The following is a 14438-nucleotide window of genomic DNA, read 5'->3' as shown; positions in this document are numbered from 1 at the left end:
CCAGCGCAATTTGGGCTGATTTGAATTGATGCAAAACGATGTATTTCATTGCATGTTTTTGATATACATGTGACAAGTAAAGCTCATCTTTAAAAAGACCCAGCATTTCCAGCCTCTCCTCATAACTCACATCATCTAGGCCTGGTAACTTTCTCATAATTCTTTATGGTACCCTATACAGTTTAATGACATCCTTTAATAATCAATAAATGCACATTTTCTTCATAATACCTCCATGAATTTTTTTCCTTTCCCTGCTCACCGAGGTGTGCAGGAGAGTAATTTCCACTTCCCAAAGAATAGATTTCATTCACCGAGTACAAAATCCAAAACTTCACAACTAAATATTGCGACCATTTCTGGTCATAGATCTCTTGGAAGATGTGATGACCCAGGAGAGAAAAGATCAACTAAACTGGATCCAATAAAATTAGCACAATGCTTTACAGTACCAGCAACCTGGGTTCAATTCCTGCCACTGCCTGTAAGGAGTTTCTACATTCTCTCTGAGACTACATGGGTTTCCTCTGGGCGCTTCCGTTTCCTCCCACAATCCAAAGACGTACTGGTTGATAGGTTAATTGGTCATTGTAAATTGTCCGGTGATTAGGCTAGGATTAAATTGAGGTATTGCTGGGCAGCGCAGCTTGAAGGGCTGGAAGGCCTGCTCCATGCTGTACCTCAATAAATAAAGAGATAAATGAGGATAAACTGAAGGATTTGGGGCTGTTGTCTCCAGAATAGCGAAGGCTGAGAGGAGGTTTGAAAAAAAGATTTACATTTTTATTGGTTTAAGTTAGATCATTGCAAATTCTTCCCATTAGTGACAGTATCGCAAACCAGAGCACATAGGTACAAAATGATTGGCAAAGATTCTGGAGAGTTGTAAAGAGAAATTCTAAGTATTTACAGTCTGGAAATCACTCCCTAAACACTTTGCTAATGCATGTTCGACTGTGGGAAAATAGTTGAGAATATAGTGGGAAGTAATTTGCTAATCTCTGGAAAATAAAGAAACAGAGAAATGGGACTAATTCAATTCCTTGCCTAAGATCTGGCACATCTTCATTGGGCTGAATAGGCCCCTTCCATGCAGTGACCAATCTGATATTACACCAATGCATACTTGAAAGTTGTCAACGTCATCAACAGTACTGCATTGGATGGCAACACTTAATTTTCCCTGCTGGGTAGAGCTACCAGTTTATCTACAAGATGCCATTGAACCAATGTCTCATGTTCACTATCTTAAGACCATCTTAAGACCACGGGAAATTTATAGATCTTTTTGCAAATTTTATGATGAGATGATCGTTCATTTTCATATCGTAACTTGTAATTATAATGGGACGTTGGCACTGTGAAAAGGTCGAAGAAATATAATACATCAGGTGCCTTGTTACATTGAATTTATGTTTCCAACTAATGAGGTAAATAGAGACAGGGTAGGAACCTTTTTCTGAAAAGGAGAGACTGAACAGGAGTAGATTTGCAGGTAATGGCATGGCTTTAGGAAAACAGATAGGAGGGATTGTTGGATTTGGAGAGTTGGTGGGAAAGTGAAGCTAAAGTAAAGGATCATCCAGGAACAGACCGTATGGGGGTGAAAACTTAAGGAGCTTTTTAGTCTTCTGTGGCCTGTCTTAATTTTGTTCTGTTGAAAGAGATGGAGAGATGACAGGAACTCACCTTCCCACTGTGAACTCTGTCTATACTTCTTGCTTCCTCAGTAAAGCAATCAGCATAATCAAAGACCCCACATACCCTGAATGATCTCTCTTCTCCCCCCTCCCATCGGACAAAAGATACAAAAACCTGAAAGCACGTACCACCAGCTTCTGCCCCGCTGTTTCAAACGCTTGAATGATAAAATGGACTCTTGGTTTTATGATCTACGATATTATGATCTTGCACTTTGTCATTTACCTGCACTGCAAGTTTTTGTAGCTTTTACACTTTATTCTGTATTGTTATTGTTTTACCTTATTCTAGCTCAGTGCACTATGTAATAGTTTGGTCTGTATAACAGTACGCAAGACAAGCTTTTCACTGTATCTTTGTACATTTAACAACAATAAATCAATATCAATACGAATACCAATACAGGCTCCATAATATATTTATGTTATAGTAAGAAAAGGAGGCCAGGACTTCACTGGCAATAAACTTAATGTCATGGTCCGGTCCGTGATGTCTGCATTCCAGTTCACAGTCCAGTCCATCGACCCTTGCTCCAGGTTTTCCTGTCTACCCTGTTTCTGTTCCTGTTGAGCTCTAATTGAGGCAGCTGATTCTCGTTGGGGCTGGCTGCATAAATACCTCCAGAGACCAGGGTGTGGCTGCTGGATTGTTCTTGTCCTTACTCCTTGAATCCCTTCCCCTGTCTTCTGTTTCCTCACCTGGAGCCTAGCCTTGTCTTGCCGGTAACTCTCGCCTCGCCTGAAGTTCTTGTCTTGCCTTGCATTGCCTGAAGCCTTGCCTTGTCTTGCTGGTAACTCTCGCCTCATCTCGCCTGAAGTCTTGTCTTAGAACCACCCTGTACCTTGCTCCCTTCCTGAACCTTGCCTCTGTCGGGTAAGTCAGGCCAGATTGCTGTTACCCTGCAGTAGGTCCTGTCCCTTCCTGTCCCTTGCCTCCGTCAGGTAAGTCAGGCCAGATTGCCATTACCCTGCGGTGGGTCCTGTCCCTTCCTGTACCTTGCCTCTGTCGGGTGGAGATCCACACCCTGCTCAGGTTATCCGCGCCCTGCCCAGGAGTATCGCGTCCTGCCCAGGAGGAGCTTCTAGACCCCAAGCCTCAAGTCTGTGGTCCCCAGCCTCGCCTCAGGTCTGTGGTCCCCAGCCTCGCCTCAGGTCTGTGGTCCCCAGCCTCGCCTCAGGTCTGTGGTCTCCAGCCTCGCCTCAAGCGTGAAAACTCCAGCCTTGTCCAGCCTGCCAGCCAAGTTACGTTCTTGCCTAGTTCTGGGGGTCCGAACCAGAGGCAAGACCCAGGTTCTGGGTCCTTGTCCAGTCTCTGGCTTGGAGTCCAAGCCCTGGCTCCCAGCTCTCTTGTCCAGTCCTGTTCCGGGTTCCCGGTTTTCGTGTCCATGTCCTAGCCCTCAGCCTGTATCCTAGTCCTGTTCCTAGTACTTCAGTGTCTGTGTCTTGCACTTGAGTCCGTTCCTAGCCACCTCCTTATGACTCTTAAGGCAGTTCACAAGTCTACCTTGCAGGGGAGACATCACTTAAGTGGGTGTGGGATACCCTTGGGTTGAGAAAAGTGCTTTAGAAATTCAAGTCCTTTACTGTTTTTAGCTGAGCTGAACTTTATTCTTCAAAAGTGAAAATATTTCATATTATTTATGACTGGCAGCTTGAGAAGAAGCTTCACTTTGCAACTAAGTCGTGTTGCAGTTTAAAAGTGGGTAACCAGGAGCTATAAATGAAGATGCCAATGATACATATTTATTTATCCCCGAGAGTCAAACATGGTGGCGGGGTGGAGATATATGTGTATCAAAGGAGGTGTAAGGCGCTCCTTGCCTTTGCTAGCCTGCAGATCACCCTTGAGCAAGGGGTACCAAAGGTGCTTAGCCCCCCGATTCAGGTCATGTAAAGTCATGAGAGCAGGTGGTGGATGGTTGTATGAGCGGCTGGAGCACACCACAAGTCCTGGTCATGGGATCACTGACTCCAGGCAGACAATCAGTTTAGAGTATTGATAACAGCTGGGGTCACCCGTCTTGTGAAAACACTGTCCAGAAGAAGGCAATAGTGAACCACCTCTTCAGAAAAAATTTCCAAAAGCTATCATGATATGGATAAGGAAAAGAGTAAGAACAACAGCATGAAGGGGATCTTCCCTACAGTCACATTAAAGACAGATGGAAATGATCGCCCATGTCAGATGACATGGCATATAATGATGAATGACGATGAGAGTCAAAAAATGCAACATCTAAACATTCAATTCATAGCCAACGTTGAGGATTTATTTTGATACTTCATTCATTTGGAACCTAACAATCTAAAACTATCAATTACATTACTGGATTACAATGGACACCATTTGGGCATGTTCTCAGCCAGCACTGAGCAGTCATTCTGAATGTGCAGATGTTCCCAAAAATCTCAATTACATTTTGCATAATGTAAATTGAAGTCAATGTATTTTAATCTTTGTAGACGTTTAGTGTATTTTGAACAAACTCTTCTCGTACTTCTGGCGGGGTACAGGTATCGATTTTAACCAATGTTTCAATGACAAACTCTGCCATCTTCATCAGAGATGATATCCAAGCACGTCTAGTCCAGTGGTATTTATACCCCTGTCATCCGTCCTTCCTGATTGGTCACTCCTCATTCAATCCGATTTCCGCTGTCCCACCTTGTTTACTATCGAATTCCAGTTCTTATTTAGAGCGAGACTTTGTTAAAATTCTTTTCCTCTAGTCTTAATTCAGTGGCTTCCTTCACCAGGCAGCCTCAAAAGCCACTGGCGAGGCAGTGTAGGTTGGTACCGCTGAAGTCAATCCTATGGCCATTGCAAATGCAATGTTCTGCTATCACCAATTTCTCCAGGTAACCCAGACAGATACACCTTCCATGCTCCTTGACCCATAAGGAAGTTCAGATCACTGCTTATGTGTGTCAAAGATAACATGGAACACAGGACGGCTGGCGTTTACAGGACTCCCTGTGAATGTGGAGCAGTGTATATCGGCCAGATGGGATGCACGGTGGAAACCTACATCAGGGAGCACAGGAGATGTATTTCTTCATCCAGACGTGATGGATCTGTGGAATTTTTTGTCACAGAGGGTTGTGAAGACCAAGTCATTGAGTATATTGTACTCCTTCCCTCCACCCCCCACCACCTTATTCTGGCTTCTTCACCCTTCCTTCCAGTCCAGATGAAGTCCCAAAATATCAACTGTTCATTCCTCTCCCTAGATGGAGCCTGACTGGCTGATTTCCTTCAGCATTTTGTGTGTGCTGCTCTGGATTTTCAGCATCTGCAGATTATCTTGCCTTTAAAGCAAAGATTAATCCGTTCCTGATTTGTAAGTGCGGGAGGGGGGAGTTAGGGGTTAAGAAGGAGAAGGCAGAACAATAAGGTTTAAAAAAAGGCAACCGTGACTGAGTGGCTGAATGGCCTAATTCTGCTTTTATATCTTATAGTCTTATGGGCTAATTGTCTAAGGTGATACTTTATATCGATCTGGAATGAAGAAGGAGACGTACAGAAATTTAGAGAGGTAATTTTACATCTTTATGTAGCTGAAAGCACAGTTTGTCAGTGAGAAGAAAACACATTTGTTAGCTGTGAAGCCATAAACTGAAACTTACATTCAGTACCTCCTGTACCTAATAAGGTGGCCACTGAGGTATGTTCATAGACTTCTGTTGCTGTAGTCCATCCACTTCAAAGTTCGACATGTGTGTTCAGAGATACTCTTCTGCACAATACTGTCGTAATGCGTGGTTATTTGAGTTACTAGCGCCTCCCTGTCAGCTTGAACCAGTCTGGCCATTCTCCTCTGACTTCTCTGATTAACAAGGCATTTTTTGCCTACAGAATTGCCACTCATTGGATGTTTTGAATTGAATTAACTTTATTTCTTACATCCTTCACATACATGAGGGATAAAAATCGTTAGGTTACGTCTCCATCTAAAAATGCAATGTGCAATTTATAGTAATTTATAATAAATAGTATGCCCAACAGGACTCTCAATATAGCAATGGTATAATGGTACAATGGTATCAGCATGAATTAATTAGTCTGATGGCCTGGTGGAAGAAGCTGTCTCGGAGCCTGTTGGTCCTGGCTTTTATGCTGCGGTACCATTTCCCAGATGGTAACAACTGGAAAAATTTGTGGTTGGGGTGACTTGGGTCCCCAATGATCCTTCAGGCCCTTTTTATGCAGCTTTCTCTGTAAGTGTCTTGAATAGTGGGAAGTTCACATCTACAGATGCGCTGGGCTGTCCATACCACTCTATGCAGAGTCCTGTGATTGAGGGAAGTACAGTTCCCATACCAGGCAGTGATGCAGCCTGGTATGTGTTTGTGTATTTCGCACCATCTTCTGTAAACTCTAGAGACTTCCATGTGTGAAAATCCCAGGAGATCAGCAGTTTCTGAAATATTCCAACCAGCCCGTTGACCACCAATAATCATTCCACAGTCAAAGTTACTTAAATCACATTTCTTGATATTCTGATGTTTGTTCTGAACAATAACTGATCTTCTTGACCCTGTCTCCATGCCTTTATGTATTGAGCTACTACCACGTGATCGGCTGATTAGATATTTGCACTAACAAGTGGATTTACAGGTGTACCTAATAAAGTGGCTATTGAGTATACAAAGGTCTATTCCAGTTCTATGGAATACCTTTCTAAAGAGGAATCCAATGCATTTGACTGTCCAATGCACATGTCCCAGTGAAGATTATGGAGTTCAACTGCACTTTGTACATAGTGTTCAACTGAGCTTTTGGTTTTAAATATATCTCCAGAGAAATTTCCTTAATGTCCTGAATGTCTTTACTGAAGCCAAGATTAGATTTTATATTTTAACCTTCAGTGCTTTGTGTTTGGGTCAAACTACATCACTGTGAGTCACTGTAATGTAGAGCAGCTCAATGCCATGGTGGTTATCTGATTCAAATCACCCATTTAATTGTGTGCAGAGCAGGACACTACTGAAATAGACCTGATTTATGTGCCCAATTGAGCTCAGTACATCAAGCCGTCTTGGAGCAAGGCTACAATGAACAATGGTCTTTGTTTTACTGTGTGTCTAATTAAGTTGCTGTATTTAACTCAACTGTATCTGATTCCATAAACTTAGCTTGCGGATTGACATTTAATGAGTTGGTCTCAAGGCTAAATCTCCTTTAGCAGTCCTTGACTGTGCATGTAGCATTTGTTCCAGTGGAATACTGACATGAATTTTGCAATGAGGCCTCAGTCACTAGGTGATGTCAGTACATTATACAAATAACTGTGTGCCTATCAGCAAAACTTAATCTCTGTCTAAATGCAGACCACCTTCAGATGAGTCTGCTTGAAGATAAGCCATTGCGTGGAGCTGCTGATATCCAAATCTACAAGGACAGGAATGTGTAAAAGTGTTCAACTACCATAACTCCACGCAAAATTGCATACATAGTTTTCACGGTTTGCAATGGTGGCATGGTAGCATAGTGGTTAACACAACGCTTTACAATACAGAAGACCCGGGTTTAATTCCCACTCTACCTGTAAAGAGTTTGTACGTTCTCCCCCATGACCACATGGGTTTCCTCCGGGTACTCCACTTTCCTCCCACATTCCAATGATGTACCGTTTGGTAGGTTAATTGGTCATTGGAAATTGTCCTGTGCTTAGGGATCGCTTTGCAGAATGACTTCAAGGGCTAGAAGGGCCAGTTCCACGCTGTATTTCAATAAATAATTAATACTTTTCTGTTTCATAAATAAGGCATTGGTGACTAGACTGAAAAAATCTGTTAAGCTTAGCTTTATTTGCCAAATGGACTTCAGAACATGCAGTGAACTGCTTCATTGTGTCGAATCAAGGTTTGACTAGGGCTACGTGGAGCAGCCTGCAAGTGTCGCCGCACATCCGTCGCCGACAGAGCAGGCCCACAAATCACTGACTTTGATTTGCAATTAAGCAGTCGCCAAAACGGGAAAGGCTGGATAGTGCTCGGCAGGTTAACAGGTTTCTCAGAAGATGCTGTTTGTGATTGACTGTTTTAATAAGGGGCTACAAACCCAAAATGTCGACTGTTCCTCTTTCCACTGAGGGTGTCCAAGCGGCTGGATTACTGACCCTTTTGCTACTGGTATTGGTGTTGGCTTATTATTGTCACACATACTGAAATACTGTCAGAAACTTAGTTTCATAAGCCATCCATTCAGATCATTTTGAAATATAAATACTTTGACAAAGTACAAAAGGATAGCAATAGTGGTTAGTATGACACTCTTACTGCTCAGAGCTATCCGGAGTTGGGAATTTAACTCTGGTGCTGTTCTGTAAGGAGTCACTGTACCTCCTTCCTGTGGAATGCATGGACATTCTGCGGGTCCTCTGGTTTCCTCCCACAATCCAACAATGTATAGAGTAGGTAACTTGGTCGTTGTAAATTGTCCCGTGATTAGGTTAGGGTTAATCGTGTATGTTGGCGGTTGTGAGGGTGGCATGGCTCAAAGGCTCAAACTAAAGTAAAAAAAATAAAAAAATAACTGAATACTGTGTACATACATCTATTGATGCTTCTGGACACATCTTCAGTGATGTCCCTGGAATCATTGGGTGTTTCGGGTCTTTCAACATCATACAGCCTCCTCCAGGTGACCCAGCCGGGACTGATCAGACCCCAGCTCGTGTCCAGATGGCTAGCTACTTATGACTCCATGGCTCCCCTCTTTTGAGCCACAGCCATCTTGAGGCCCTCTCTGCCGCATCGGTCGTCAACATGCACACTGCTTCCTCGTCGTCGTTTGTTCATTGCCTGGGTCTAATGCCATTATGTCCATCCGACTGGGGTGCTCTTCCTACCTCCCCACCTCTCGGGCACCCCTGGAGGTATCTTTCCCTTAGATTCATCGTAGCTTTTGTAGGGTTCTCCTCTCAGAGGACACAGATTGGGTTGCCAGCCCGTTCTGCCCCGGTTGCCGTCTCTCCAGGCTGTCACTGACTCTCCAGTCGTCACCACTCTTTTCGTGGCTGTCACCCAGTCTTTCCTGGTTGTCACTGATGAACTCAGGGTGTAAGCTGTGTACATACATCTACTGATGCTTCTGGACACATCTTCAGTGATGTTCCTGGAATCACACAACATATATAAGAGAAAATATGCAGATGCTGAAATCTAAGCAGCACAAACAAATTGCTCAGCAGGCCAGGCAGCATCTATGCAAAAGAGTATGGTCGACATTTCGGACAAAGACCCTTTAGCAGGAATACGACATATCGTGTTACAGTTACAGAAATAGGGTGGTGCAAATTGACAAAAAGGTGCAGGGGTCATGATGAGGTAGATTGGTGCTGTGGTCAATACTGAGGGATAGTGCAGATCTCACCAAGGTGCCAGCCTTGCTGGATACTCAGCTGGACCTTATTGACAATGTTGCTGCATAGGAATAACACTATTAACAATCACTACAATTGTGAACTTATAAATACAAGAGCTCCATTATAACAATGGGATAGGTTCTGATTTCTAACATTTGCGTTTTTCCTTTTATTTTCCAGCTATAAGTAACAGTGGATTCGTAAAGATCCTAATGTGCTGACTAAGCAGATGAACTCGTCCAATATGTGAATTCCCAATATCTATTGTCTTGAAATTTCCAGGAGTTAGGGTTTGACCTTGCAACATATGAAGAAGCAAAATTTGATGCAATTTTTAAAAAATTCTGCCTATTTAAATTAAAATATTTGGTCATTGATTCTAAGGAGTCTATTAACAAATGAATGAGAAAGGACAGTTTTGCAAATGCTGATTCTCATTTTGTTAGGTAATGTAGATTCTGACCATCTGACGGTGGTTAGGTGTTGGTTGAATATGTGACAAATAGTATTGAAAGTCATACAGCATGGAATTGGGCTCTTTGGCCCAACTTCTCTATGCCAACCCAGTTAAGCAAATCCCATTTCCCCCGGTTTGTCCTATATCCCTCCAAACCTTTTCCACCCATGCACTTGCCGAAGGGCCATCTAAATGTTGTTCATGTACCTGCCACTTCTTCGGGAAGCTCATTTCATATACTGAGCAACCTCAAGGTGGGAAAGTTGCCCCATAAGTTCTTCTCTGTCAACTTAAACCAATGTCCTCTGGTTCTAGATTCCCCAGCCCTGGCAAAAAAGACTATGTACATTCATACCATCTACTCCCCTCCTGAATTCATACTCCTACTATGAGGCTGTTATGTGCAAATGAAGGGAAAAGGAAGATCATGTGATAACTCCTCCAGGAATACCTCAACATATAGTCATAGAGTCATATAGCACGATAACAGGCGCTTCAACCCAATTGGTCCATGCTAACTCTAAGCTTGTCCCATTTGACCCAAATCCTCTTGGATGGGGAAGGAGGACTGGATAGGAACATTCAGGAAGACACTGCGCAACTTGATGGGATAGTATCAAAGTCAACCACAAATACCACAACATCCTGATCTATCTATCCATGAATCTCATTAAGTACCTTCTGAGACAGAGTATGGGTTTCCTTCCTTAAAGTGCACAGAACTGGAGGGGAAGTAAATCACTACAACACAGTACAGGTCCTCCAGCCCACGTTGTTGTGCTGCTCTTATAACCTACTCTTAAGATCAATCTAAACTTTCCCTCCTACATAACCTTCCATTTCTCTATCATCTATATGCTTATCCAGGATTGTATAGTCATCAAAGATCTCACAGTTAAAGGAGTGGATGTTGTCATCCGATTTCGATGGACAACCGAAGAAGAAGAGTTCCTTAAAAGTCCCTAACGTGTCTGCCTCTACTGCCAGCCTCTGGCAGCATTCACCATTCTCTGCACAAAAACAAACTTGCCTCTGACATTGTCCCTATACCATCCTCCAATCATCTTCAAATTATGCCCTCTCGTATTAGCCATTTCCACTCTGGAAAGAAAGTCCATGGCTATCCACTCAGTCTATACCTCTTATCAAGTTGTACTGCTCTATCAACTCAACTCTCCTCCTCCTTCACTCCAGAGAGGAAAGCCCTAGCTCAATTGTTCTATCCACATAAAACATGCTCTCTAACCCTAGCAGTATCCTGTTAAATCTCCTCTGCACTCTGCTTAAAACTTGCACGTCCCTCCTTCTGTATAAGGTGACCAGAACTGAGCATACATTCCAAGTGTGGTCAAATCAGAGTTCTACAGAGTTGCAACGTTACCTTGCGGGGTGTGGGGAGGGGGTGGGGGAAGGTGGAGCAAACATCAACTCTAAGGGACTGTCTAAGGAGAAGAAGTCAGCAACCTGAGAGTCAAGCCCTTAACCAGATGTCAAGCCTGCACAGGGAGACACCTCCCAGTCTCCACCCGACTAACGGAGTCACCTGCCACTCATTTTTAACTCATCCCCTGCAGCCTATCTAAACCCAGCTCTTTTCCACAGTCCTTGTTCATCCATCAAACCAGCCACCTACAATCAGTTGCTCCTAGCCTTCAGTTACATTGTTGCCTTGTCATGTTAAGTATCTGTTCTCTCTGGTTTGTGACTCCTTGTGGCTTGTTATTTTGCAGTTAATTAGTACAATCATAAACATGAAAACGTCTGCAGATGATGGAAATCCAAAGCAACACACACAACTTGCTGGAGGAACTCAGCAGCTCAGGTGGCATCTATGGAAATGAATGAACAGTTGACGTCTCGGGCTGAGACCCTTCATCAGGAGTGGGAAGGAAGTGGGGGAGCCTTCTATTAATACACTGTTTACTACTGAATTGCCTCTGCTGCTCTGTTTTAGGATTAATACTCCTCTACACTTCCTGACACCACATTGTTTCTTGCTTGAGTATTCCTAATGCAGAAGAGTCACTTGTACAAGGCACATTTCCAATGAGGCTACGACAAGCTTTGTGACCATTGTTAGCCTGGGCTCTATCCCTATGCAAGTTCAAGTATCTGTGGGAGGTGGGATGGCTTCCACTAACCTGCTCAGGAAGCAAAGTTGGATGAACACACTCTAAGAGGTAAGAAATCATCATATCTCATTACCAGCCTGCACTAGTTTATTACCGAAGAGATAAGGGCAACAATGACCTTCCACTCAATGATAAATGACTCACAGCTGCATTACTTCTGCTCCCTTATATGTTGTCCTCTTTATTGAATTTTGCCTCTGTTAAATAAATGATCTGCCAGACAATCACTTACTTCCCATTCAGTCGCGCTTGTTTTAAGCTTCAACAGATAAAGTATTTAGAGCTTTCAGCAGAGACGAGCATGGCATTTGTTTCTGGCAAGGACCTGTGGTGCCTTATCCATTTCATTTCAGAGATTAGTGGCCCTAGGGCGCTTCGGAGAGAACGAGTGCTACGCAGCGACAACGCAGCCCTCCTTGAACTCCAATCCATTTTTCTGATGAAATGGTACGTTCCAACTGCAGCACTGAGGCTCTGCAAGATGTACAGTTACTTTTAGCATTCTGCATCGATCAGCAGGCAGTATTGATTGTTCTAGTTTCCTCATACCACTCCCTCTTAACTTATACAGGAATGTCTTCTCTGCACCGGGGCTAAGAAACAAAGAGACTGTAGGTCATCCTGCAGTGGATGCTTTTATCTGTCATTTCCATCATGGAAGGGATTAGGAGGAACCTGCTGATGAATGACACCTACGTTGATATAATCGTTTCCCAAGTCCCACTTCAGTGTTTCTGAGTTGGTTGATTTTCTTCAGAGAAGATAAAGTGCTTAATGTTGTAAGCTTCGAGACGTACACTCAGTGGCCACTTTATTAGGTACGCCTATACACCTGCTTGTTAATGCAAACATCTAATCAGCCAATCATGTGGCAGCAACTCAATGCATTTGTTGTTCAGATCAAACTTCAGAATGGGGAAGAAATGTGATCTAAGTGATTTTCACCATGGAATAATTGTTGGGGCCAGTTGTGACGGCTTGAATATCTCAGATACTGCTGATCTCCTGGGATTTTCATGCACAACAGTCATAGTCATAGTCATAGTCATACTTTATTGATCCCAGGGGAAATTGGTTTTCGTTAGGGTTAACAGTCTCTAGAGAATAGTGTGATAAACAAAAATCAACCTGCAAGCGGCTCTTCTGCGGGCAAAAATGCCTTGCAAATGAGAAAGGTCAGAGGAGAATGGCCAGACTAGTTCAAGCTGACAGGACTGCATAAGTAAGACAAATAACCACACACTATAACAGTCGTGTGCAAAAGAGCATCTCTGAACCTACTGTACAACATGTTCAAAGGTTCATTTATTATGCATCCATGTACAACTCTGAAATTTGTATTTCTCTAGACAGCCATGAAATAAAGAAAGAACACGAAAGTCATTCAGAGAGAAACATCTAACTCAACCCCCCAAACAAAAAAGAACAGCATCCTTATTCATCAACCCCCTCCCCCAAAGCCGCTGCACAAAACAGAACAGGAACATCAACTCCCAGAAACCCTCACCTCGCACAACAAAACGGAAACGAAACAGGCGATAAAAAAACACAGGATATAAAAACCATAAATCTGAAGAAGTCCACAGTCCATGATCGCAATAGTCCAATCTATAAATGCAGAACCACAATACCATCCCACGATATCACTGACATTCATCGAAAGGGAGGGAATACCACATGAGGTAGAGAGCCTTTGCCACGTGACACGCAAGCCACACAAAGACTTCTTCTCGACAGCAATCAAAAGGCAGGTAATCAGCGCTAAACTCTTGCTTGCCTTCCACATTCGCCTTGATGTCTCAATCTGCCTCTTTGCTTTAATCGATGATTAATGGATGCTTTAAATGGTGAAATTGATTCAAACATTGGCTCGCGCCCTGTCTCACGGTTTCTTTGCATCGAGACAGTTCGAGTACGCATTCACTTCCTGGAATTTTCTCGGAACCAGCAAAGTGGTGGGTGACTCAAACAATCTCCAATCTGTAAAGCGTAGGCTGTAACAGTCCCAGAAACACATTTAAGGGGCAAAACAGATGTAAATGAAGTGAATTCTCTGGAAGATGATGACCAAGGGAGCATTTGAAAGCTGGTGCCATCTTGTTGAAGCTTCAAGCAAATGGGTGACAACAGCAGAAGACCACAAACAGAAGTACCTAACAATGAGTCCACTGAGTGTATAAGGAATAAGAGTCGGCCATCCCATCCCTGAATCCTGCTCTGATATTCAGTGAGATCCTGGATGATCTGATTTTTGGCCTCAGCTCTGTTGTCCCATAATGCCTCATTCCCCATGGAGTCTGACAATCTGTCAAACTAAATTCTGAATGTATTCAAAGACACAGCCTCCAAAACACATCGGTTGGAGAATTCGAGTTTCACATTCATCTGCTTTCCATCATCTTTACTTTGAGTGACTGATCTACTGTCCTGAGACTATTCCCTTTCAGTCTCGATTCACCATCAAAGAAATAGCCTCACTGTGTCTACCTATCAGAACCTTACATAGAGTTATAGAGTCATTGAAAAGTGCAGCACAGTAACAGGCCTTTTGGCTAATCAAATCTAAGCCAAGCCATTTAAACTGCCTGCTCCCATTGATCTGCCCTCATTGTGATCTGGCTTCTATTTTCACTAAAGGCTCCTGTGGAACTAAAGGGAAGACTCTGGGGTATGCCAAAGCAACCCGGCTACCGATGGATTCTCAGAAGTCCAAGGGGCAGGAGTATTCTCGAAGCTGGACTTGCATAGTGCATAAAACCTAATTCGCATAAAGCAGGGT

The sequence above is a fragment of the Mobula hypostoma genome, chromosome 14 (genome assembly GCF_963921235.1).
Source record: "Mobula hypostoma chromosome 14, sMobHyp1.1, whole genome shotgun sequence".
NCBI lineage: Eukaryota > Metazoa > Chordata > Chondrichthyes > Myliobatiformes > Myliobatidae > Mobula > Mobula hypostoma.
The sequence above is the reverse complement of the archived record's forward strand: the minus strand, read 5'-3'. Positions refer to the sequence as shown.